Source organism: Scyliorhinus torazame, chromosome 2, assembly GCF_047496885.1.
Source record: "Scyliorhinus torazame isolate Kashiwa2021f chromosome 2, sScyTor2.1, whole genome shotgun sequence".
NCBI lineage: Eukaryota > Metazoa > Chordata > Chondrichthyes > Carcharhiniformes > Scyliorhinidae > Scyliorhinus > Scyliorhinus torazame.
In genome coordinates this window covers 298,850,147-298,877,644 of record NC_092708.1, presented here as the reverse complement: position 1 = coordinate 298,877,644, position 27,498 = coordinate 298,850,147, and the positions used below count along the sequence as shown (strand labels likewise).

At 47.8% G+C, this 27,498-nt stretch overlaps 1 protein-coding gene across 7 annotated transcripts in view; it reads left to right on the top strand.

The window, feature by feature from the left end:
- mipol1 (mirror-image polydactyly 1) overlaps positions 1-27,498 on the top strand; it is a 654,701-nt gene that overhangs the window by 84,635 nt on the left and 542,568 nt on the right. Inside the window, exon 1 of one of the 7 annotated variants that reach the window (XM_072488844.1) lies at positions 5,301-5,465. The exons of the other annotated variants lie outside the window; for them this stretch is intronic. The gene's annotated coding sequence lies outside the window, so the exon portion shown is untranslated. Of the gene's footprint in view, positions 1-5,300; positions 5,466-27,498 lie in introns of those variants that run through there. 7 annotated transcript variants of the gene reach the window in all.

The window sequence follows — 27,498 nt, the reverse complement described above, 5'->3', positions numbered from 1 at the left end:
CTATGAGGCAGCAGTGCTGACCACTGTGCCACCGAGCCACCCCCAATCGCTTGTTTTTAACCTAGACAGTAACCTAGGCTGATACCTTATAATAATAATCTTTATTGTCACAAGTAGGCTTACACTAACACTGCAATGAAGTTACTGAAAAGCCCCTAGTCACCACATTCTGGTGCCTGTTCGGGTACACAGAGGGGGAATTAAGAATGTCCAATTCACCTAACAGCTCGTCTTTTGGAACTTGTGGGAGGAAACCGGAGCACCTGGAGGAAACCCACGCAGACACGAGGAGAAAGCGCAGACTCCACATAGACAGTGACCCAAGCCAGAAATCGAACCTGGGACCCTGGAGCTGTGAAGCAACTGTGCTACCATGCTGCCCTGACTGCAGTAATGGGGATTGTCGTATTTTTAAAGGTGTTGTCTTTCAGAGAAGACATTAAATTAAATACTCATCTGCTTGGGCAGCAGGATGTAAAAGATCATATGGTATTATTTGAAGAAGCACTTGAAGTTGACCTGATGCTCTGGCCAACATTTGCTCATCAAACACCTCCACCTGAACTATATTGTCCATTCATTAATGTGCCATTTGTGGAACCCTCCTGTGTGCAAATTGATTCCTGATGTTTGTCAACCTCGGCAAATTGGTTGCCACATTTTCCCACAAGCCATCTGTGGGAAGGGACCTGTATTTGTTAATTTTAGATATGAACGTAACTTAGAATATTTTATTTCTATCAAGGAAGTGGAAAAATAATCTGGATTATTTGCACATTTCCTATTGAAGACAGTAGTTCATTTTAACTGTGACAGCAAAATCTATAAACTACTATTTACTTACATTTGACCAATCTTGCTTGAGTTCACAATAGAACGTGACCTTTTAAAAAAAGTTGAATGTTACAAAGTTTATTCCATTCCACATGGCCACCTGTATTGTTTAATAATTGGAATTTAATTTTTTTTTGAGAAACGAGCAGTTGTGTGAGTTGATGCAGATAAATTAGTCATTATATTTGCCAATTTGCTTTAGAAGGCAATCAAAGATAAATTAAATCTTGTTTAAGTATTTTTCACCAGTTTCATGTCTGAACAAAAATTCATAAAGAATATGAAAAATGAGGTGTTATTAGAGCTACAGGATTCATGGGGATTTTATATGAAGCCTGTTTAATCAGAATAGCACAGCTATTAATATTCATAAAGTCAGCTTGAATACAAATGACAGTCATAGGAAGCCGAGATTTCATATGTTTTCACAGGGTGGATATATTAAAATGCAGCTTAAAAAATTAATGGTATTTTGTTTAAATTAGAGGATCATGAAAATATAGCAGTGCTTGTCAAAACTGAAATTAGAACTTTTTGCCAGGGTGCGATTACAGCAACTTAATGTATCTGACAGTGTGCAGATGCATTTCGGTCAGATTATAATGCAGATGTATGAATGTTTATTTTGTGAGGTGTGATGAAGGAAAGATCCAATGCCTTTTTTTTACATGAATGATTCATGCTGGACTGGGTTTCTTAAAACTTGAATTCTGTCAAAGAAAAAAGACAAGACATTCAAGGTAGAAATAGCTGCAATGGAGATCCTGTTGAAAACATTTTTTACATTGCAATAAATATTGAGGTGCAAAATAATTTTATTTCTAACAACATTAATTTACCAAATGGATCATGGCTGTTTAATACTGCAAAGGCAGTGAGCCAAACCTTCATGGAAAAATAGCACATTTAATGAGTCATGCCATTATTAACATGCAAATTAGCCAGCAAGTTCAGAAAATGAAGAGCTGTGACATGAGTTGTGAATTTCCAGAATTTGCTGGTCAATTTATGTTGCTCCAACAATTATCTTGCTCTTAGTCTCCCCATTATTTTTCAGATCTTGCCATATTTATTGATTCATTGTTTACTAAATTCACCACAGAAAGTTATGGCTGATAGCTCAAGTATCTGGTAAATGGTGTGATAATAATGCAATACCAATAATTCTCCCTTCAGGAACATTTTAAACTAAAAAACAATTAAACATATGTCTCATTTCTGCATGCTGTAAATTGTTAGAAATTTTGTAAATATTAAATTTCAAATGTTTTCTTGTCCTTCCCGTCACATTTTTCTCAATCTCTCAAACCAATCTTTTTCTCCCACTTTATTTCTTCCCCTCTACTGATTTGGCTCTAATTAATCTTTCTCAGTAATTTCTCTTTTTTTGTCTCAATCCACTGTCCAGCTTTCACTGTCCACAACATGCCATTCTCAGCTTGTACTTCCACCAAGTTATTGTACAAAACATAATCAAGGTGGTACAATATAAGAAAAAGTCAACTTTTATTTACATGTCTGCTATTTTTAAAATGACCAACAGGATGGTGTAAACAGAATGTTGGTGTATGTTTGTTCCTTCGAGCTTTGTGCCTGCCCTGTCATGAAACTAATCTCAACCAGGCCAATAGCAGAGGCAACTCCACTTTCTTTCTTGCTCCCCCACCCCAACCTTAATAAATATCAAGCTTTTCTCTGTGAAAGGGATGCGCCTTGTTTGTCTTGGGGTTTAATTGGTGACCTTGTGAGATTGGAAGCTGCAGGGTGTCCCGCAAGGCTCAAAGGGTTCAGCAGGAGGCCAGTGCTTAAAATGGAGGCCGCTCTCTGGGTCTGTGCTTAATTCCATCATGCCCAATCAGTGGAATAAAAGGAACTGAAGCCCACGAAACCCAAAGCTGATCTCTATCTAGCATTTAAGGATAGGAGAAAATTTGGACTTTGATCACTTGTGTGATGAATGTAAGAAATTGGTGTACACATTGTATTATATGTAACTGGTGCAGAAATAATTTATTAAAATCCTGGTTTAAAAGATAGACAGACACTGTGGCTGCATAAGGTGCAATTACGATGTTGTAAAAGTACGATCATAGGTATTTCAAATCATACTTGTGTGTAAAAGCAGAGGCCTAATGGGTTTTTGTTATGATTTCTGGAAAGAGACATTGTGTTTAAACATTAGTAATTGGGTCATTGGATTTAAGTGGGATAAAGAGGATGTAGTAATGGGAGAGGCCAGGTCCATGGCAGTCAGTTTTTGAGTTTGTTGTTGGAAGCTGTGAGCTGAACAGCAGTTTCTGCAGACGGCTGACAGAGATTCAGCATTAATCTGACAGGATATCTCTCCCTCCTCTCTGCACCATACTCTTCCAAGGATATATTTTAGTCAGTTGTAACTTTTTCTACTTGTTTATCACAAATATTTATCATTTATGATTTGATGCAATGAATAGACTTTGTAAACTATTTCTTTAATTTGTGTAATGTGAACATCGCTGGCAAGGCCAGCATTTAATGTCCATCTGTATTTGACTTTGAGAATGTAATCGTGGCCTTCTTGAACTGCTGCCTGTGTAGGTACACTGATGGTGCTGTTGGCACTGCTGCAGTCCGTACACTGTCGGTGCTGGTGGAGAAGAAGTTCCATGATTTTGATTCAGTAACAGTGAAGGAATGACTATACAGTTCCACGTCAGGATGGACCTGTGACTTAGAGCGGAACTTGCAAGGGGGAGAGGGGGTAGTCTTCCGATACACCTGTTGCCTTTGTCCTTTCAGATAAGTCATTTTCAAAGTCAGGGTCGCCACCTGCGGGTGGGCCATGGGCGGGTGTTGGGACACCCTCGGCGCCATCAGTCATGGCATTCCTGATCACGGGAAGAAGTGCCAACAACTACGACTGGCTTTAACAAATGTGGGTTGCGACCGGCTTTCAGAATGCTGGCTATCCCACGCATGCATGCCCCGCAGCAATGCAGAGGCCTAAAGCCCCAGGTAGGCTGCCCCCTCCTGACATCAGCTGACCCAGGAGCAGATTCTATTAAAAAATCGATGGAGTCTTCTCTCCATAAGTGGCAGCAGAGAGCAGGTATGCTGACGTCAGGAGCTCTGGAAGCAAGAGAGATTCTTCCATTTTGTTGCTGCCAGCAATGCTAGAGTGAGCTCCAGGACTTCTAATGAACCACCCATGAGCAGAAGCTGAAAACAGGAACAAAGCAGTATAAAGACAAATTCTTGAGGCATGCGTTTATTAATTGTGCCACTGCAAAACAGCATGCAAAGTTCATGTGTGTTATATGCAGGGAAACTAAAGATTAAACCCCCCAAAACTTCAGAGGCATTTCAAGACTAAGCATGGCAAGTTTGAAGACACATCTCTTGATTTTTTTTCAATGGATGTGGTGAGATCTTAAATCATCAACTGAAGTCTTCAGCAGAAATGTAACATTGAATGACAAAGCAAATGAGATTGTGAGGACAAAGCAGGCTCACATGTCACATTAAAGCAAGCAAAAAAAGACTTCTGGTGGCGGCTGTGAAGGATTACGTTGCACATTTGGTGGCTCCCGCTCGGGTTGGACTTTGGACCTTTCCCCACTATTTTTTGTCGGACTTGATATGGTAAATTGATGGTGGAGGCAATTGTGGAGTGGATTCCTACATCAGTGCATGGAGAGGCGGACCACATGAGCTTGCAAAGGAAGAAATAGGCGAACAGAGAAGGCTTGGGCTGAAGCTGCAGCGGGAGAAAGCATGGCGGACGACCGGGGTCCTGGCTTGTCCACCCAGCGGTCGACGGAGCAGCTGATGCAGTTTATTCAGGAGGGCTTCGCCAAGCAGAAACAGGAATGCTTGGACCCGATTAAGGAATCGATTGCGCGGCTGGAACTTAGACTGGATGCCCAAGACCGAGCGATCCAGAAAGTAGAGAAGGCGCTGGCTGAGCAGGAGGAACATCAAACAGCGGTGGAGTTGGAGGTGGGGATGCGGAGAGACCAGCAGAAAAGGTTCCTGGAGAAGATGGAGGACCTAGAGAATAGGTCCCACCGGCAGAACTTGAGAATCGTTGGTCTCCCGGAGTGGTCCGAAGGAGCGGACGCTGGGACATACATAGCGGGCATGTTCGAGAAGTTACTGGGGGATGGGACGTTCTCCCGACCCTTGGAGGTGGACAGGGCTCACAGAGCGCTCGTGAGGAAGCCGCGAGTGGGGGACCCCCCCCGAGGGCAATGGTGGTGAGATTCTACAGGTACTTGGACAAGGAGCGTATTTTACGGTGGGCCAGGCAGACACGGAGTTGTAAATGAGAGAATAGTATCCTGCAATCTATCAGGACCTGAGTGCGGATGTAGCCAGTAGAAGAGCAAGGTTCAATCGGATAAAATCGACCCTTTTCAAGAAAAAGGTGAAGTTTGGACTGCTGTATCCGGCCCGTCTCTGGGTCACGTATGAGGAGCAACATTTTAATTCTGAGCCGCCCGAGGAAGCGATGGACTTCGTGAGAAGGAAAGGACTGGTGGCGGACTGAGGTCTTTGAACTTTGCTGCAGCGCTGATGTTAAAAAAGTTTCTTGTTTTCGGACGTTATCTGTAATGCCTTCTGTATTTATTTGGGGCTTGTTGCAGAGCTGAGTGAGTTAAAGTTTACATTTTCACTGATGGGGGATGGAGGTATGTTTGTTAGATGTTGGATCTTCCGTTTGATCTTTCCTTTGTTTTTCGCGTTTTATTTTCGGGCAATTGTGTTGGGATTGTTTTTCTTCTGCATATGTGTGTCCGAGCGGGGGAGAGGGGGGGGTGGGGTGGGGAGGAAACAATAGGTGGGATAATGTCTGGGGGTCACTAAGCTAGCTGGGCGGGCTAGCTCATGGAAGCGCAGTGGGGAGTGAGCAGATGCTATGCTTGTTGAAGGGGTTGGTTTACACAATGCTGTTACTGGGAGGGGGGGAAAATGTTCTGCTGACGGGGGAGGGACATCTGCTGTGGGACAGAAAGGTGGAATGGGGCGGAGGCTGCCTGAGGGCGGGCCGGTGGATGCGTGGGTCGCGGGCTGGAGACTGGCCCAAGAAAGGTGATGGCTGATCGGCGAAGGGGGGGGGGTGCGGTTAGCCCCCCAACCAGGCTGATCACATGGAATGTGAGAGGGCTAAATGGGCCAGTTAAGATGGCACGCTTGTTTGCGCATCTGAGGGGACTGAAGGCGGACGTGGCAATGTTACAGGAGACGCACCTTAGAGTAACTGATCGGATTAGATTAAGGAAGGAATGGGTCGGACAAGTTTTTCACTCGGTGCTGGACTGTAAGACTAGAGGGGCCGCGATCCTGATTAATAAGCGAGTGTTAGTCGAGGCGGGAAGAATAGTTGCGGATGTGCAAGGCCAGTACATTCTGGTCAGTGGGAAGCTGGAGGGGCTGCCGGTGGTACTAGTGAATGTGTACGCGCCAAATTGGGATGATGTGGAGTTTATAAAGAGGATGTTGGGGACGATCCCGGACCTGGATTTGCAAAAGTTGGTCATGGGAGGGGACTTTAACACAGTTATCAATCCTGGGCTAGACTGGTCGAGCTCAAGGACGGGCAGGGTGCCAGCAATGGCGAAGGAGCTCAAGGGGCTCATGGAGCAAATTGGGGGAGAGGACCCATGGAGGTTTGGGCACCGAGAGTGAAGGAGTTCTCCTTCTAATTACATGTGCATAAAGTGTACTCCCGGATTGACTTTTTAAAATTTTGAACAGGGCTCTACTGACGGGGGTAGTGGACACGGGTTATTCGGCGATCACAATCTCAGATCATGCCCTGGACTGAGTTGACCTACAGGTTAGCAAGGAGAGTAGCCAGCACCCGCACTGGAGGCTGGATGTGGGACTTTTAGCTGATGAAGAGGTGTGTGGACGGCTGAGGAAATGTATTCAGAACTACCTGGATGTCAACGACACGGGTGAAGTTTCGGCGGTGGTGGTCTGGGAGGCATTGAAGGCGGTGGTTAGAGGGGAGCTGATCTCGATACGGGTCCACAGGGAGAAGGCAGACAGAGCAGAGACGGACTGACTGATAAAGGAGATATTGCAGGTCGACAGGAGGTATGTGGATACCCCAGAGGCAGGGCTTCTAAGGGAGCGACGGAGGCTACAGGCAGAGTTTGGCTTGTTAACTACAGGGAAGGCGGTGGAGCAGCTGAGGAAGGCGAGGGGGGCGATTTATGAACATGGGGAAAAGGCCAGCAGAATGCTTGCACAGCAGCTTAAAAAGAGGGAGGCAGCCAGGGAAATAGGGAAAGTAAAGGACGGGGACGGGAACCTGGTCGGAGACTCAGCAGGGATGAATGAGGCGTTCAAGGAGTTTTACAGCAGGTTGTATGAGTCGGAACCCCCAGTTGGGCCGGAGGGGATGAGGCACTTTTTCGGGGGGGCTGAAGTTCCCGAAGGTGGACGGGGGGTTGGTAGAAGGACTGAGGGCCCCGATCGGGTTGGAGGAAATAGCAGCAGGACTGAAGGCCATGCAGTCGAGTAAAGCCCTGGGGCTGGACGGGTACCCAGTGGTGTCCTATAAAAAGTTCTTTGGGATATTGGGGTCGCTATTGATGAGGACATTCAATGAGGCAAGGGAGCGTGGGGTGCTTCCCCTGACGATGTCACAGGCCACTATCTTCTTGATTCTGAAGCAGGACAAGGACCCGGAGCTATGCGGGTCCTATAGGCCGATATCCCGACTAAATGTGGACACCAAACTGCTGGCCAAAATCTTGTCCTCTAGGATTGAAGACTGCGTTCTGGACGTGATTGGGGAGGACCAGGCGGGATTTGTTAAGGGTAGGCAGTTGGCGACCAACATAAGGTTGTTAAATGTGATTATGATGCCCCAGAAGGTAGGGACGTGGAGGTAGTGGTCACAATAGACGCAGAGAAGGCATTTGATCGAGTGGAATGGGAATATCTGTGGAAGTACTGGGGCGGTTTGGATTTGGGCGGGGCTTCATTGACTGTGTCAGGCTCCTGTTACGGGCTTATGGACGAACAGGTCAACATCGGACTATTTCAGGCTGCATCAGGGGATGAGACAGGGATGCCCCCTCTCTGCACTGCTGTTCGCGTTGACCATAGAGTCGCTGGCAATTGCGCTGAGAACCTCAAGGAACTGGTCCGGCGGGGGAGTGGAACACAGAGTCTCGCTATACGCAGACGACCTGCTCCTATATGTTTCGGACCCACTAGAGGGGATGGAAGAAATTATGAGGATTCTGGGGGAATTTGGCCGGTTTTCGGGTTATAACCTGAATATGGGGAAAAGTGAGATGTTTGCGATCCAGGCAAGGGGACAGGAGAGGTGATAGGGGGAGCTGCCGTTTAGGGTGTTAGGGGGAAGCTTTCAATACCTAGGCATTCAGGTGGCGCGGGAATGGGAACGGCTACACAAGTTACATTTGGCCCGATTAGTAGACTAAATGAAGGACGATTTCCAAAGCTGGGACGTGCTTCCGTTGTACCTAGCTGGGAGGGTGCAGACAGTGAAAATGACGGTCCTCCCGAGATTCCTGTTTGTGTTTCACTGTCTCCCCATCTTTATTCCACGGTCCTTCTTTAAACGGGTCAATAAGGTGATCACTGGCTTTGTATGCGCGGGCAAGACCCCGCGAGTAAAAAAAGGGGATGCTTGAGCGGAGCCGGGGGGAGAGCGGGCTGGCGTTGCCGAACTTTAGTAATCATTATTAGGCGGCGAATATAGCCATGATCAGGAAGTGGGTGGTGGGGGGAGGGTCGGTATGGGAGCGTGCGGAGGCAGCATCATGCAAGGGCACCAGTTTGGGGGCATTGGTAACGTCGCCTCTGCCATTGCCGTCGGCACGGTACTCCACCAGCCCTGTGGTGGTGGCGCCCCTGAAGGTCTGGGGGAAATGGAGGAGGCATGGTGGGAGCTGTGGGAGCATCGGTCTGGTCTCCAATCTGTAAAAATCACCGGTTTGCCCCGGGAAGGCTGGATGGAGGGTTCCGGAGATGGCAGAGAGCAGGGATTAAGAGGATGGGAGATATGTTTATGGAGGGGAGCTTTGGGAGGGGAGCTTTTCTAGCTTAGGGAGCTGGAGGAGAAATTTGGATTGGCGAGAGGAAATGAGTTTAGGTACCTGCAGGTGCGGGACTTCCTACGCAGGCAGGTCTCAACCTTCCCGTTCCTGCCGCCAAGGGGGATTCAGGACGGGGTCGTTTCCAGAATGTGGGTGGGAGAAGGGAGGGTCTCGGACATTTATAAGGAGCTTATGGGGTCAGAGGAGATGCAGACCGAGGAGCTGAAACACAAATGGGAAGAGACGTTGGGAGGAGAGATAGAGGGTGGTCTCTGGGCGGACGCGTTGAGTAGTCAACGTGTCCACAACATGTGCCAGGCTCAGCCTGATACAATTTAAGGTTGTTCACCGGGCGCACATGACAGTGGCCCGGATGAGCAGGTTCTTTGGGATGGAAGATAGGTGCGCAAGGTGTGCAGGAGGGTCAGCAAACCATGTCCATATGTTCTGGACATGCCCGAAGCTTAGGGGATTCTGGCAGGGGTTTGCGGATGTCATGTCCAAGGTGTTAAAAACAAGGGTGGCACCGAGTCCAGAGGTGGCGATTTTCGGAGTGTCGGAAGACCCGGGAATCCAGGAGGAGAAAGAGGCAGACGTTCTGGCCTTTGCTTCCCTGGCAGCCCGGAGATGGATACTATTAGCTTGGAGGGACCCAAAGCCCCCGAAGATGGAGACCTCGCACATTTATTGACTCCTGATTGAGGCGATTTGTTGGGTCCCTGTTACCCTTTCACGGGGGTGTTTGCTGGTACAAAGTAGAGGAACAGACAGAACAAAGGATTCTCCTTCTGGTGGGCATGTCTCAGCCCTATCAAACAAAGAGTGCAACTACATAGGGACCCAGTCAGACCAGGAGCTTTCGCGAAGTGCGACAGAAGAAAAGGTGGCAGGAAGCTCTAAGGTGTCGTTGTCCTCTCTGTAGTCCATGGAACAGTTGCCAGAGTTTTTGATGGTTACGTTCCAGCAGCAAAAGCCAGAGATTCGGAGGACCTGGCTAAGGTGACAGATCCGATTCAGGCAGCCATCGAGAGAGAGGAGCAGAGGTTGGAGGCATACAGTGCGTCGCTCCAAAAAGTCGGTGGTGGACCATGAGGAGCAGCTGGCCTCGTTGGAGGCAGAGATTACGCTTGTGGCAATATGCTAAAGAAAGCGGAGGGAGAAAGTGGATGATTTGGAGAATCACTCGAGGAGGCTGAATCACCGGATTGTGGCATTGCCCAAAGGCATTGGGGGAACGCAGGCCACGTGATATGTATTGAACATGCTTGGGAAGCTGATGGGGAGGGGTTCTTTGACCGACTCTCGGGGTAGATCGAGTGCACAGGACGCTGAGAAGGAAGCCGAAGATGGTGGAGCAGCTAAGGGCGATGATGGTACGATGGCACAGATATCTGGGAAAGGAGAAAATCTTGCAGTGGGAATGCACCTGGGAAGGAAATGTGATTCGGGTCTACCAGGATCTGGGTGCAGAGCTGGCTAAGTGTCGAGCTGCGTTCAGTAGGATCAAGAAGGTCCTGTTCAAGGAATGAGTGAAGTTTGGTGTGCTGTACCCAGCCCGGTTGGATTGGATTGGATTTGTTTATTATCACATGTACCGAGGTACAGTGAAAAGTATTGTTCTGGGTACAATCCAGACAGATCATTCCATACATGAAAAAAACAGGGCATACATAAATACACAATGTAAATACATAGACACAGGCATCGGCTGAAGCATACAGGAGTGCAGTGCTACTCAGTAGAAAAGATGTGTGAAGGAATCAGATCAGTCCATAAGCGGTTCAATTAGGAGACTCGGAACGGCGGGGAAGAAGCTGTTTTTGATTCTGTTAGTGTGTGTTCTCAGACTTTTATATTTCCTGCCCGATGAAGAAGTTGGAAGAGTGAGTAAGAGGGAGGGGTTGTTGATTATGTTGCCCTCTTTTCCAAGGCAGTGGGAGTCAGTGGATGGGCTGCGGGTTCGCGTGATGAACTGGGCTTGATCACGACTCTCTGTAGTTTCTTACGGTCTTGGGCCGAGCAGTTGCCATACCAGGCTATGGTGCATTTGTAAAAATTGGTAAGAGTCAAGTGGACGTGCCAAATTCCCTTAGTTTCCTGAGAAAGTATGGGCGCTGTTGTGCTTTCTTGGTTATAGCGTCGACGTGGGTGGACCAGGACAGATTGTTGGTGATGTGCACACCTAGGAATTTGAAGCTGTCAACCATCTCCACCTCAGCACCATTGCTGCTGACAGGGATATGTACGATACTTTGCTTCCTGAAGTCAATAACCAGCTCTTTAGTTTTGCTAACATTGAGGGAGAAATTGTTGTTGTTACACCACTCCACTAGGTTCTCTATCTCCCTCTGTATTCTGACTTGTCATTGTTCAAGATTCGACTCAGTACAGTCGTGTCATCAGCATACTTGTAGATGGAGTTGGAGCCAAATTTTGCCACAGTCATATGCATATCGGGAGTATAGTAGGGTGTTAAGCATGCAGCCTTGCGGGGCCCTGGTATTGAGGACTATCGTGGAGGAGGTGTTGTTATTTACCCTTACTGATTATGGTCTATGCGTCAGGAAGTTGAGGATCCAGTTGCAGTGGGAGGAGCCAAGTCCTTGGCTCTACTGTCTGTAGTGTCCACTACTGTCTAGTCTTCCTGGTTGTTGAGTTGTCGGTACACTTCTTTGCAGTAGTCTGTTCTGTTCAGTATGACGGTGGCCCCTCCTTTGTCTGCTGGTTTGATGGCGATGTTGCGGTTGGTCTTGAGAGCACAGATGGCGTTGCGCTGTGCTTATGTGATGTTCGGGGCTGTCTTGTGAATGAGACTGATGAATCGGGCATTGACGCGACTCCTGATGGCTTGAGCGCATACATGTCGAGTCTCGGGCAGCGGCCTTCGGAAGTGGTCCAATTCGATTCTTTCCTCTTCGATTGCCGCACCGCAGATCTCTCGGACTGCTGTTCCGGTTCATTGGTTGTCTCATTGGGTTCGAAGTTGGCCTCTTGGGGTCTGTGGAAGAACACCCGGAGCCTCATTCGCCTGATGAATTCCTCACTGTCTGCCGCAAGATGATAGGGTCCATTTTGGTGGTGGTGCAGAAATTGAGCCCTCTGCTGAGGGCTTCGTCTGGTTTAAGGGTGTTGTCCGACAAGTTGACAATAGATTTCCCTGTATTGTTTTCTACTGTGGTACCGGGGAGGCTTGGTTGCTGTTGGTGGTGATGCCGAGTTTCTCAAGCTTCCTGTTCTTGGTGCGCATATAGGTGGCATAGTATTGTTGTCTCATCTGTTTGGCGGTGTTCCGCAGCTGGTCTGCTGCGTCCTGAGCGCAGGTTGAGAATATGGAGTCTATCTTGGTTTCCAGGTTGTGGCGTCTGCTGTAGAGCTGGTGTATGAGGTGGTTGAGGAATGTGAGAGAGGTGCGACGGCAGAGTCTCTCAGCGTAGTCTGTTGCTCCGTCTGGACCTGTAGACTTAATTACCTGCAAAGACTCGCATTTAAAGTATCGTCTTGCATCTTTGACTTTGTCTATATATATGTTTCTGGAACCCGCCTCTTCATTCACCTGAGGAAGGAGCTGTGCTCCGAAAGCTAGTGATTCGAAACAAACCTGTTGGACTTTAACCTGGTATTGTAAGACTTCTTACTCTAATCAGCTAAGGAGGCAAGCGGCAGTGAGGGAGATTGGGCGGGTGAGGGATGGGGTTGGGGGGGCGTTTGGGGGCGTGGTGGTGGTGGGTAAGCTGGTTACGAAGCCGGCGGAGATAAATGGCGTGTTTGAGGCTTTTTAACAGAAATTATATGGTTTGGAGCCTCCAGTAGGGATGAGGGCATGAAACTATTTCTAGATGGGCTAGAGTTCCCGAGGGTGGATGAGGCGAGGGTACAGGGGCTGGGAGCCCTGATGGACTGGGCAGGTGATGGATTATATGGGTTGATACAGTTGGGGAATGCTCCGGGCCCGGATGGATTCCCGGCGAAGTTTTATAAGAGATTTGGTTCAGAGCTGGGGCCATTGTTAGTTGAGATGTACAACAAATCGATGGGGCGGCGAGTTTCCTCCCACGCTGTGTCAGGTATGTCGCTCACTTTGATGAAGGATTAAGACCTGGAACAGTGTGGGTGATACTGCCCGATATCGTTGCTAAACGTGGATGCAAAGTTGTTGGCGAAGGTGTTAATGGTGCAGATAGAGAACTGGGAGCCGGGGAGGACAAGATGGTGTTTGTGAAGGGGCAGCAACTATTGGCCAATGTTTGAGGCAATCGAATGTGATGATGAGGGCCTCGACGGGCCAGGAGGTAGAGGGGGTTGTGTATGGACGAAGAGAAGGCGTTTGACTGCGTGAAGTGGCCGTACTTGTTTGAGGCGCTGGGGCGTTTTGGGTTTGGGCAGGGGTTTGTTGACTGGTTGAGATTGCTGTATAGGGCTTCTAAGGTGAGTGTGCAGACCAATAGTGTCAATCAGAGTATTTTCGGTTACACCGGGGGATGAGGCAGGCGTGCCTGTTCTCCCCTTTGCTCTTTGCCCTGATAATTGAACTGTTGGCACTAGCACTCAGAGCTTCGGCTTCAAGGGAGTGGCAGAGCGTTTGGGCGGGGGAGTGGTGAAGCACCAAGTCTGTTTATATGCTGATGAACTCTTTTTTACAAAAATATTTTTATTGGCATTTTGCACTTACTATCCAGGCGGTGTTTTCTGCAGAATAATTCAGAAACAACCATACTAATCAACACAGTAACAATATCAGCACAGGCATCACAGGCTGTCCCCACTTCCATGACAGTGGCCCCCATTCTATCCTTTCTTAATTTATTTACAAAGGTGCGTATCTCATTGTTTATTTAGAAGTGTTCTTATCAGGACTCTTAACATTTAGTGGTAAGGGTTACACACATCTTTACGAATGTATTTACAACTGTTACCAGGGCTCTTTACGTGATTCATAATTTCTAAATGTCCTTACAATAGTTTTGCTGGGGAGGGACCTGTACCTGCCCCCTCAAGCTCTTGGGAGGCAGGTGGGGAGGCGGGGTAGGTTTGGTTAGACAGGTCCTTTTGCCCGGTTTGGGAGGGATCCGTGTCTTCTCCTGCAAATGGCCTCACACCCCACTACTCTATCTGCAGGCATCCTTTCATCCGGGCGGTGTTCCCTGCCTCCTCCCACTCTGTTCTTCTCTCTCTCTCTCTCTCTCTCTCTCTCCCTCCCCCCACCCCCCAAACACCTGCCATTTCCTCCACAGTTACTTGCTGATTACGAGCTGGTCCGTAAAGGGGTTTGTGATCTTCTCCCACGTGTCATGGAATCTCTCCTCCGATCCCCTTGTCAAGCATTTTAGTTTTTCCAGCCGTAGGAACTCTTCCCGGTTTGAGAGCCCCTCTTGAGGCCCTGGGTGGTGTTGTCGACTTCCATCCTAGCAGAAGTCTCCACCTGGCGATCAGTGAGGCGAAGGCCAGGGTGTCCGCCCCCTCCCTTGTCCAGATCTGACACCCCAAAGACCACCACAGATGGGCACAGCTCCATCTCGACCATTACCACCATGGTCATGGTCTCAAAAAAGGCTGTCCAGGACTCCGAGTCTGGGACAGGACCAGAACATGTGGGTGTGGCTGGTCGGTCCCCCTCTGACACCGCTCGCACTTATCCCTCACCTCCGGGAAGAACTCGCTCGTCTCCGGGAAGAACCCGCTCATGCGTGTCTAAGTAAGATGTTCTCTGTGCACCACCTAGAGCTGCATCGAGCTTAGCCCGGTGTAGGAGCATGTGGAGTTGATCCTGTGCAGTGCTTCGATCCAGGGTCCTTCCCCTATCTCCATGCCCAGCTCCTCTACCCATTTCAGTCTGGTCTCGTTCTGTGGGGTCCTGACCTTTTCCATGAGCCGTCTGCAGATGTTGCCACATTTGTCATCCCCTACCCAGTCCAGCCCTACCAGTGTATCCAGAAATGTGTGTCCAGGTCTCTGGGGGAACTCTTTTGATCTTCTTGTGGAGAAAGTCGCACAGTTGCAGGTATTCATAGAATTTTACAGTGCAGAAGGAGGCCATTCGGCCCATCGAGTCTGCACCGGCTCTTGGAAAGAGCACCCTACCCAAGGTCAACACCTCCACCCTATCCCCATAACCCAGTAACCCCACCCAACACTAAGGGCAATTTTGGACACTAAGGGCAATTTATCATGGCCAATCCACCTAACATGCACATCTTTGGACTGTGGGAGGAAACCGGAGCACCCGGAGAAAACCCACGCGCACACGGGGAGGATGTGCAGACTCCGCACAGACAGTGACCCAAGCCGGAATCGAACCTGGGACCCTGGAGCTGTGAAGCAATTGTGCTATCCACAAGGCTACCGTGCTGCCCCACGGCTGCCTCAAGTAACTGAACTCATTCCCTTTTGGGAGTTGCAGCCCCCAGGGTTGCCAGTCTATAGTCCACGTATAAGTTCCTCACTCTCGGTGTCCCTCTGTCCTCCATCCGCGTTCCAAATGTGGTGTCTATTCTCACCAGTGTGAACCTATGGTTGTTGCAGATGGGGGCCTCTATGGACATCTCGCCAAGCTAGAATGGCGCCCGAACTGGTTCCATGTCCGTTCTGTGGCTGCTATCACCGGGCTCTTTGAGTGTGTGTGAGGGGGCCAGGAGTGGTGCGATGGCCAGCGCTCGGAGAGACATCCCTGTGCAGGAGGCATCCTCCATTTGAACCCAATCCGTCTCCGGTTCCCTTAGCCACCCTCTCCATGTTTGTCGTCCAGTGGTAGTATAGGAGCTTTGGTAAGGCCAGGCCTTACACGTGTTGCCCTCGCCGTAAGATGGTCTTGCAAATCCTAGGGACTCTTTTCCCCCCCAGATGAAGGCCATGATTAACTTGTCGATCCTGGTGAAGAAGGATTTGGGGATGAAGATTGGGCGTGATCTGAATAGGAAGAGGAACCTGGACAGCGCCTTCATTTTGACTGTCTGTACCCATCCTTCTAGTGAAAGGGGTATTGAGTCTCATCTTTGGTCTCATCTTTGCAGGTCTCTCTTGACCGCCTCCACCAGGTGTAGCCACCTGGGTTGGCCAATTCCCGACTGAAAATGGAGATCCGCTAAGGATGCAGGGAAATTCAACCAATGCAGGAAAAACAAGCAGGTGCAAAGTTTCCTGTGTATTAGAACTTGCAGAAACTCAGACAGCACTGAAACTAACAACCATCTACATATCGATGAGCGATCCTCGGGAACAATTGGAAACAGTTAAGGTAAACAAAGCCAAGCCAGACTCCTCGGCGCCAGCATGAGCCAAGATAAAGGAAGGCCAACGGACACTTAGGGACCGCCCAGCGATCAGGGAACAGCTCCAGTATTGGAGAAATCGATCCAAGTGATCAGAACGCAGTCCAATCACTTGGAACCAGGTACGGGATCCGCCCCGAATGGCGCGAAGCCCCTGGGGTCTATAAAATAGAGTCCCCAAGTTCAATTTGTTCTTCTTGGCAGGGTCTCTCAGCAGCTCGAAACAACTCTTGAATGTGACCTGCCTAGTAGCTTCATCAACCAAGTAAGTCTCCAGTCAACGCACGCTACGAGATAGGCGCTCCTAGCTACCAGTCTATATCAGCTTTGAATCCTGCAGATTCAGAATCGAAAGAAAGGCCATTTGTTCCCCTGACATGGTGGGCCAGTTCCAAAGCTAAGTATAGGCCTTTTAGTGTTAGAGATAGTCTAGTAAGTAGAGTTTTATACATGAGTAGTGATTGACTGTGTATAATAAAGGTGTTTTGATTTGAAACTTACTAACTGGTGTATTGAGTTATTGATCAGCACTTGAACTTGAACCTCATGGTGGTATCATAAAGATACCTGGCGACTCTAGAGCAAAGGTTATAGAAACAGAGCAAATTAAGTAAAGACACAACAAGCAACATTTAAGAGCCAACCAAAGGTTTGCAACACAGGTTGGAGAGGTTCCATTTTTGGAGCCTCGTCCAGGTATGGAGCACTTGGATCCCCAGATAGCTGAACTTGGTTTGGGTCGCTTTAAATGGTAATTCCTTATCGGCGAGGGGAAATGCATCCAGCCTCCATGGGTGCGTTGGGGATGGCCCTTCTTTTTTTTAAAGAATCTTTTTAGTGTCACAAGTAGGCTTACATTAACACTGCCATGAAGTTACTGTGAAAATCTCCCAGTCGCTACATTCCGGCACCTGTTCGGGTACACTGAGGGAGAATGCTGAATATCCAATTCACCTAACAACCATGTCTTTTGGCAACCTCACATCCATATAGTATTCTGCCTTTGTTGCCCCTGAAAGCACCAACTTCCCTTCAACAAAGAAGTCTGTGTGCGTGCGAGTAGACCTTGTACACATGGAAGAAACAGGAGAATTCTTTCTCGAGTGGTTGAACCTCCAAGGGTCCAACCCCCCCCCCCTTTCCATCTACTTCATAAAGGTGTTTAATTCTTGTGCCGTACCTGACACAGTTCCTGTTCTGGGGTTGCATCTGTCCATTGTCGGGTCCTGTATGCAGTTAAAGTTCCGCCCACCCCCATGATAAGTCGGTGGGTGTCTAGGTCCGGGATTTCGGCTATTGTCTTCCTGATGAATTCTGCACTGTCCTAGTTTGGGACGTATATATTTACCAACGCTACCAGGTCCCCTTCCAGGTTCCCGCTGACCATCACATATGCCCCCTCCCTTCCCGCCAAAGGCCCGACAAAGCCGTCATCGCTATAAAACGTCCACTTAACAAGGCCCCACGGAATTCATGACGGTCGCAGATGACGGTCCTGCCGGCTGATTCGGCAGGACCGTGCTCGCTGGCGCCTCGCTAACAAGGGAGAGCAGCACTTAAACCGATCCTGCACAGACAAGCCCATACAGCGTACAGAGATGACCATGATTTGCCGATTACTGGACTTGATCCAGCTGCCCCTCCATCCCGAGGTGAACCTCAGGCCCTGTGGACACCAACCAGGAGGTGCCAACCCAGAGACACCATCCCTCGATGTAAAGGCCTTGTCGCGCTCTTGCTTAAGCACAACACAGCCATTAACACGATCCCAACATACATGTAAGATTTTACTGAATCAATCTGCAATTGTTTAATTTTGGTAAATTTAATTGTATTCACTAATCATAGACTTAAAGGGATCTTTTGCTGCAGTGTTAGCGTCTCTACCTCTGGGCCAGAAGCTCTGGGTAAAGTTCAAATCCAGAACTTGATGGCCACAGAAGGTATGCTCATAACATGGTCAAACAGTTTGATTATGAGCCTCTACATCCTTCCAATACACCTGATGGCGGGTGGGGGGAGTGTTTCCTGGTCAGCCATACTACAGAAGGCAATGGCAACTCCTGCAGCACTTTGCCAAGTATTATCGTGGACCAATCTCATGGAAGTCTATGGTCGCCACCACCCTCTGGGCATGATATCTAAAGGAGGATGAACCACAGACTTGCCGCATAGCATTTTACTACATTTCTAAAATTGCAGACATGTGTTTCAGAAATAATAAATTAAATTTTGCAGACAAATGCAGAACCCATTTTGCAGAAAAAAGATCCAAAAAACAATAGTGAGACGCATGCCCTGTCCACCTTTGGTGGTGTTGGCCAGGATATCAAAAGAACTCTGTGCTCTTGATCTCTTTGGCATTATTAGATATTGAACATCTATCTGACTGAGTTTCACAGTGAAACATTGCTTTGTTATGCTGTGGTGCTCAAAGTCTTCGAGTGGATCTTGAACTCGTAACTTTCTGACTCCAAAACGAGTTCAGAAATATTTAGATCTTTATTGGAAAAATAAATGACAACTTACATTGTCAGCAAGTGTAAGATAGTACGGGATGTAACATTTTGAGAATTTTATGCTAGGTACCTGTTTGTTTTAGCTTCACTGGTCACTCGTGAAATTGGAGCACACGCCACCTTTGATCCATTCATTGTATTCCAGGTTTTGAACTAAAGCATTTCAATCGAGAACCCTTACTCCAAACATCTGCTACTGGCATGTTAGCCCCCAATGTCCCAGTAGGTCATTAAACCAAAGTCATAGATGACGCATTTCGAATGAATCATTTTAAATGGTAACTCGGCGATATTAAATGGAAGCAATTTCTACCGAGAGCCTAAGATGCTTGACATGGGATGCAGTTGTTACAAATTCAGATATATCATGAGTAACCTCTTGGATTTAGTAGAGCCACACTTGGCTTGTCATTCAGCTCCCCCAAAACATAGTCCCTTCACCTAATAGTCCTGTTTTTGCTGACCTACATTGGTTCCCAATTACCCAAAGCCTCCCAGTTGTCTTTCTCCTCCTTATCACTGTTCTTCCTCTAACAATCACCCCCCCCCCCCCAAAAAAAAAAGCATGGCTCTGGCTTCTTGTGCATACTCATACTCCCTCACCCAATTATTGTTAACTGTACCTTCAGTCATATTGGGACCATGATCTGGAATTCTTTCCCTAAATCCCTCCTTTAAGGCCCTCCTTATAACCTCTTCAGCCAGGCCTCCTAACTATCTCCTTTATCTTGGTGCCCATTTATCGGATTACAAAGAACCAAGAAACGTACAGCACAAGAATAGGCCCTTCGGCCCTCCAGGCCTGCGCCGACCATGCTGCCCGTCTAAACTAAAATCTTCTACACTTCCGGGGTCCGTATCCCTCTATTCCCATCCTATTCATGTATTTGTCAAGATGCCCCTTAAATGTCACTATCGTCCCTGCTTCCACCACCTCCTCCGGTAGCGAGTTCCAGGCACCCACTACCCTCTGTGTAAAAAAGCTTGCCTCGCACATCTCCTCTAAACCTTGCTCCTCGCACCTTAAATCTATGCCCCCTAGTAATTGACCCCTCTACCCTGGGAAAAAGCCTCTGACTATCCACTCTGTCTATGCACCTCATAATTTTGTAGACCTCTATCAGGTCGCCCTTCAACTTTCTTCGTTCCAGTGAGAACAAACCAGGTTTATTCAACTTCTCCTCATAGCTAATGTTCTCCATACAATGCAACATCCTGGTAAATCTCTTCTGCATCCACTCTAAAGCCTCTACATCCTTCTGGTAGTGTGGCGACTATAATTGAACACAATACTCCCACATGTGGCCTAATTAAGGTTCTATACAGCTGCAACATGACTTGTCAATTTTTATACTCAATGCCCTGGCCAATGAAGACTAGCATACCGTATGCCTTCCTGACTACCTTCTCCACCTGTGTTCCCCCTTTCCGTGACCTGTGGACCTGTACACCAAGACTGTCAATACTCTTGAGGGTTCTACCATTCACTGTATATTCCCTACCTGTATTAGAACTTCCAAAATGCATCACTTCACATTTGTCCGAATTAAACTCCATCTGCCATCTTGCCGCCCAAGTCTCCAAACGATCTAAATCCTGCTGTATCCTCTGACGGTCCTCATCGCTATACGCAATTCCACCAACCTTTGTATCGTCCGCAAACTTACTAATGAAATGAAAATGAAATAAAAATCGCTTATTGTCACAAGTAGGCTTCAAATTAAGTGACTGTGAAATGCCCCTAGTCGCCACATTCCGGCACCTGTTCGGGGAGGCTGTTACGGGAATTGAACCGTGCTGCTGGCCTGCCTTGGTCTGCTTTCAAAGCCAGCGATTTAGCCCTGTGCTAAACAGCCTTTACATTTACAGACCAGTTACATTTTCCGCCAAATCATTTATATATACTACGAACAGCAAAGGTCCCAGCGGAACACTACTAGTCACAGCCCTCCAATCAGAAAAGCACCTTTCCATTGCTACTCTCTGCCTTCTATGACCTAGCCAGTTCTGTATCCATCTTGCCAGCTCACCTCTGATCCCGTGTGACTTCACCTTTTGTACCAGTCTGCCATGGGGGACCTTGTCAAAGGCCTTATTGAAGTCCATATAGACAACATCCACTGCCCTACCTGCATCAATCATCTTTGTGACCTCTTCAAAAAACTCTTATCAAGTTAGTGAGACACCACCTTCCCTTTACAAAACCGTGCTGCCTCTCGCTAATACGACCCCTTTCTTCCAAATGGGAGTAGATCCTGTCTCGAAGAATTCTCTCCAGTAATTTCCCTACCACTGACGTAAGGCTCACTGGCCTGTAGTACCCTGGATTATCCCTGCTACCCTTCTTAAACAAATTATGCCTCTATGGAGTGTCTAGGGTATTTATTATTTTATTCTATATAAATGCAGATTGCTGTAAATTGTCACTCCATTTTTCTTTTTGATGTACACTGCCCAATAAATGGTTGTAATAATACCATTCATTTGTGACCTGTCTTTCACGCAAGTATTTCTTCAATCTCTCTGAGTAAACACTTAGTGAGATGATACTTGATATGAATTGTTATGCTACTTAACTTCAGTGAGTCAATAGCATAGCAACAGTTATGGACAGATTTACTTTGTTCAATCAGTACAATTTGTTCCCGAGCAATAAGACAAAAAATAATGAATACACTCACTGTCCCATATTAGTGGATCATCTGACTTCAGCTAATTTCTATTGATTACTGTAGTGCATCCTTTTCACAGCCTTTCACCTTTGGGGGTTTCCGCATAAAAGACTTGACTACTTGTGTAGCATCCAATTTCAATACCCTCCTGCTAGACTGCCTGTGTCTGTTTTTAATCTTTTGCTGTGTGCAACAGAGAAGGAAAGCCTGTCATGCATTTTGCTGAGTGTTTGAGATCAGGAACTCCAATATGATCGGTGAGAGATGCTTATTGATTACTGAAGTGAGCTAATAACTTGCTCATTATTTTAGAGTACAAGGAAACAATATCAAAGCCATCTAATTAGCATTTGACCTTTCGATCCTTTCAGACCAATTTAATTAATATCCGTTTGAATACATAATTGGTTAAAACATAACCTTTTAAAGAATTTGGAAAGAGTAACATCTTCAAAAAATATCCAGAACATGACCAACAATTCTGATTAGTTGACTATCTTCCTCTTGTTCGCAGCTTAGACCATAAGACATAGGAGCGGAAGTAAGGCCATTTGGCCCATCGAGTCCACTCCACCATTCAAACATGGCTGATTTCAACTCCATTTACCCGCTCTCTCTCCATCGCCCTTAATTCCTCGAGAAATCAAGAATTTATCAACTTCTGTCTTAAAGACACTCAACGTCCCGGCCTCCACCGCCCTCTGTGGCAATGAATTTCACAGACCCACCACTCTCTGGCTGAAGAAATTTCTCCTCATCTCTGTTCTAAGGTGACTCCCTTTTCTTCTAAGGCTGTGCCCCGGGGTCCTAGTCTCCCCTGCTAATGGAAACAACTTCCCTACGTCCATCCTATCTAAGCCATTCATTATCTTGTAAGTTTCTATTAGATCTCCCCTCAACCTCCTAAACTCCAATGAATATAATCCCAGGATCCTCAGACGTTCATCGTATGTTAGGCCTACCATTCCTGGGATCACCCGTGTGAATCCCCGCTGGACCCGCTCCAGTGCCAGTATGTCCTTCCTGAGGTGTGGGGCCCAAAATTGCTCACAGTATTCTAAATGGGGCCTAACTAATGCTTTATAAAGCTTCAGAAGTACATCCCTGCTTTTATATTGAGATAAATGACAACATTGCATTTGCTTTCTTAATTACGGACTCAACCTGCAAGTTTACCTTTAGAGAATCCTGGACTAGGACTCCCCAAATCCCTTTGCACTTCAGCATTATGAATTTTGTCACCGTTTAGAAAATAGTCCATGCCTCTATTCTTTTTTCCAAAGTGCAAGACCTCGCACTTGCCCACATTGAATTTCATCACCCATTTCTTGGACCACTCTCCTAAACTGTCTAAATCTTTCTGCAGCCTCCCCACCTCCTCAATACTACCTGCCCCTCCACCTATCTTTGTATCATCGGCAAACGTAGCCAGAATGCCCCCAGTCCCGTCATCTAGACCGTTAATATATAAAGAGAACAGCTGTGGCCCCAACACTGAACCCTGCGGGACACCACTCGTCACCGGTTGCCATTCCGAAAAAGAACCTTTTATCCCAACTCTCTGCCTTCTGCCTGACAGCCAATCGTCAATCCATGTTAGTACCTTGCCTCGAATACCATGGGCCCTTATTTTACTCAGCAGTCTCCCGGGCGGCACCTTATCAAAGGCCTTTTGGAAGTCAAGATAGATAACATCCATTGGCTCTCCTTGGTCTAACCTATTTGTTATCTCTTCAAAGAACTCGAACAGGTTTATCAGGCATGACCTCCCCTTACTAAATCCATGCTGACTTGTCCTAACCCGACCCTGCACTTCCAAGAATTTAGAAATCTCATCCTTATCAATGGATTCTAGAGTCTTGTCAACAACCGAGGTTAGGCTAATTGGCCATTAATTTTCCATCTTTTTCCTTGTTCCCTTCTTGAACAGGGGGGTTACAACAGTGATTTTCCAATCCTCTGGGATTTTCCCTGACTCCAGTGACTTTTGAAAGATCATAACTAACGCCTCCACTATTTCTTCAGCTATCTCCTTTAGAACTCTAGGATGTAGCCCATCTGGGCCCGGAGATTTATCAATTTTTAGACCTCTTGGTTTCTCTAGCACTTTCTCCTTTGTGATGGCTACCATATTCAACTCTGCCCCCTGACTCTCCTGAATTGTTGGGATATTACTCATGTCTTCTACTGTGAAGACTGACGCAAAGTACTTATTTAGTTCCTCAGCTATTTCCTTGTCTCCCATCACTAGGTTACCAGTGTCATTTTGGAGTGGCCCAATGTCTACTTTTGCCTCCCGTTTTTTTAAAAAATAAATATTTTATTGAAAATTTTTGGTCAACCAACACAGTACATTGTGCATCCTTTACACAATATTATAACAACACAAATAACAATGACCTATTTTATAAACAAAAAATGAATAAATAATAAATAACAAAAATGAAAACTAACCCTAATTGGCAACTGCCTTATCACAAGTAACACTCTCCAAAAATATAATTTAACAGTCCAATATATAATTATCTGTCGCAACGACCTATACATATTATACAGTATATATTAACAACCCTGAGAGTCCTTCTGGTCCCCCCCCCCCCCCCCATCCTGGGCTGCTGCTGCTGCTGCCTTCTTTTTTCCATTCCATCTATCTTTCTGCGAGGTATTCGACGAACGGTTGCCACCGCCTGGTGAACCCTTGAGCCGACCCCCTTAGAACGAACTTAATCCGCTCTAGCTGTATAAACCCTGCCATGTCATTTATCCAGGTCTCCACCCCCGGGGGCTTGGCTTCTTTCCACATTAACAATATCCTGCGCCGGGCTACAAGGGACGCAAAGGCCAAAACATCGGCCTCTCTCGCCTCCTGCACTCCCGGCTCTTGTGCAACCCCAAATATAGCCAACCCCCAGCTTGGTTCGACCCGGACCCCCACTACTTTTGAAAGCACCTTTGTCACCCCCATCCAAAACCCCTGTAGTGCCGGGCATGACCAAAACATATGGGTATGATTCGCTGGGCTTCTCGAGCACCTCGCACACCTATCCTCCACCCCAAAAAATTTACTGAGCCGTGCTCCAGTCATATGCGCCCTGTGTAATACCTTAAACTGAATCAGGCTTAGCCTGGCACACGAGGACGACGAGTTTACCCTGCTTAGGGCATCTGCCCACAGCCCCCCCTCGATCTCCTCCCCCAGCTCTTCTTCCCATTTCCCTTTTAGTTCATCTACCATAGTCTCCCCTTCGTCCCTCATTTCCCTATATATATCTGACACCTTACCACCCCCCACCCATGTCTTTGAGATCACTCTGTCCTGCACCTCTTGTGTCGGGAGCTGCGGGAATTCCCTCACCTGTTGCCTCGCAAAAGCCCTCAGTTGCATATACCTGAATGCATTCCCTTGGGGCAACCCATATTTCTCGGTCAGCGCTCCCAGACTCGCGAACTTCCCATCCACAAACAGATCTTTCAGTTGCGTTATTCCTGCTCTTTGCCACATTCCATATCCCCCATCCATTCCCCCCGGGGCAAACCTATGGTTGTTTCTTATCGGGGACCCCCCCAAGGCTCCAGTCTTTCCCCTATGCCGTCTCCACTGTCCCCAAATCTTCAGTGTAGCCACCACCACCGGGCTTGTGGTGTAGTTCCTCGGTGAGAACGGCAATGGGGCTGTCACCATAGCCTGTAGGCTAGTCCCCCTACAGGACGCCCTCTCTAATCTCTTCCACGCCGCTCCATCCTCCTCTCCCATCCACTTACTCACCATTGAAATATTAGCGGCCCAATAATACTCTCTTAGGCTCGGTAGTGCCAGCCCCCCCCCTATCCCTGCTACGCTGTAAGAATCCCTTCCTCACTCTCGGGGTCTTCCCGGCCCACGCAAAACCCATGATGCTCTTTTCAATCCTTTTTAAAAAAGCCTTTGTGATCACCACCGGGACTGAAACACAAAGAGGAATCTCGGGAGGACCACCATCTTAACCGCCCGCACCCTCCCTGCCAGTGACAGGGATACCATATCCCATCTCTTGAAATCCTCCTCCATTTGTTCAACCAACCGCGTTAAATTTAACCTATGCAATGTGCCCCAATTCTTGGCTATCTGGATCCCCAGGTAACGAAAGTCCCTTGTTACCTTCCTCAACGGTAGGTCCTCTATTTCTCTACTCTGCTCCCCTGGATGCACCACAAACAACTCACTTTTCCCCATGTTCAATTTATACCCTGAAAAATCCCCAAACTCCCCAAGTATCCGCATTATTTCTGGCATCCCCTGCGCCGGGTCTGCCACGTATAGTAGCATACAAAGATACCCGGTGTTCTTCTCCTCCTCTAAGTAATCCCCTCCACTTCTTGGAACCCCTCAACGCTATCGCCAGGGGCTCAATCGCCAATGCAAACAATAATGGGGACAGAGGGCATCCCTGCCTTGTCCCTCTATGGAGCCGAAAATATGCAGATCCCCGTCCATTCGTGACCACGCTCGCCATCGGGGCCCTATACAACAGCTGCACCCATCTAACATACCCCTCTCCAAAACCAAATCTCCTCAACACCTCCCACAAATAATCCCACTCCACTCTATCAAATGCTTTCTCGGCATCCATCGCCACTACTATCTCCGTTTCCCCCTCTGGTGGGGCCATCATCATTACCCCTAACAGCCTCCGTATATTCGTGTTCAGCTGTCTCCCCTTCACAAACCCAGTTTGGTCCTCGTGGACCACCCCCGGGACACATTCCTCTATTCTCATTGCCATTACCTTGGCCAGGATCTTGGCATCTACATTTAGGAGGGAAATAGGTCTATAGGATCCGCATTGTAGCGGGTCCTTTTCCTTCTTTAAGAGAAGCGATATCGTTGCTTCAGACATAGTCGGGGGCAGTTGTCCCCTTTCCTTTGCCTCATTAAAGGTCCTCGTCAATACCGGGGCGAGCAAGTCCACATATTTTCTATAGAATTCGACTGGGAATCCATCCGGTCCCGGGGCCTTTCCCGCCTGCATGCTCCTAATTCCTTTCACCACTTCTACCTCGATGTGTGCTCCCAGTCCCACCCTTTCTTGCTCTTCCACCTTGGGAAAGTCCAGCCGATCCAAGAAACCCATCATTCTCTCCCTCCCATCCGGGGGTTGAGCTTCATATAATTTTTTATAAAATGTCTTGAACACTCCATTCACTCTCTCCGCTCCCCGCTCCATCTCTCCTTCCTCATCCCTCACTCCCCCTATTTCCCTCGCTGCTCCCCTTTTCCTCAATTGGTGTGCCAGCAACCTGCTCGCCTTCTCCCCATATTTGTACTGTACACCCTGTGCCTTCCTCCATTGTGCCTCTGCAGTGCCCGTAGTCAGCAAGTCAAATTCTACATGTAGCCTTTGCCTTTCCCTGTACAGTCCCTCCTCCGGTGCTTCCGCATATTGTCTGTCCACCCTCAAAAGTTCTTGCAGCAACCGCTCCCGTTCCTTACTCTCCTGCTTCCCTTTATGTGCCCTTATTGATATCAGCTCCCCTCTAACCACCGCCTTCAACGCCTCCCAGACCACTCCCACCTGGACCTCCCCATTATCATTGAGTTCCAAGTACTTTTCAATGCACCCCCTCACCCTTAGACACACACCCTCATCTGCCATTAGTCCCATGTCCATTCTCCAGGGTGGGCGCCCTCCTGTTTCCTCCCCTATCTCCAAGTCTACCCAGTGTGGAGCGTGATCCGAAATGGCTATAGCCGTATACTCCGTTCCCCTCACCTTCGGGATCAACGCCCTTCCCAGCACAAAAAAGTCTATTCGCGAGTCGACTTTATGGACATAGGAGAAAAACGAGAACTCCTTACTCCTAGGTCTGCTAAATCTCCACGGGTCTACACGGGTCTGCTCCATAAAATCTTTAAGTACCTTGGCTGCTGCCGGCCTCCTTCCAGTCCTGGACTTCGACCTATCCAGCCCTGGTTCCAACACCGTATTAAAATCTCCCCCCATTATCAGCTTTCCCATCTCTAGGTCCGGAATGCGTCCTAGCATCCGCCTCATAAATTTGGCATCATCCCAGTTCGGGGCATATACGTTTACCAAAACCACCGTCTCCCCCTGTAGTTTGCCACTCACCATCACGTATCTGCCCCCGTTATCCGCCACTATAGTCTTTG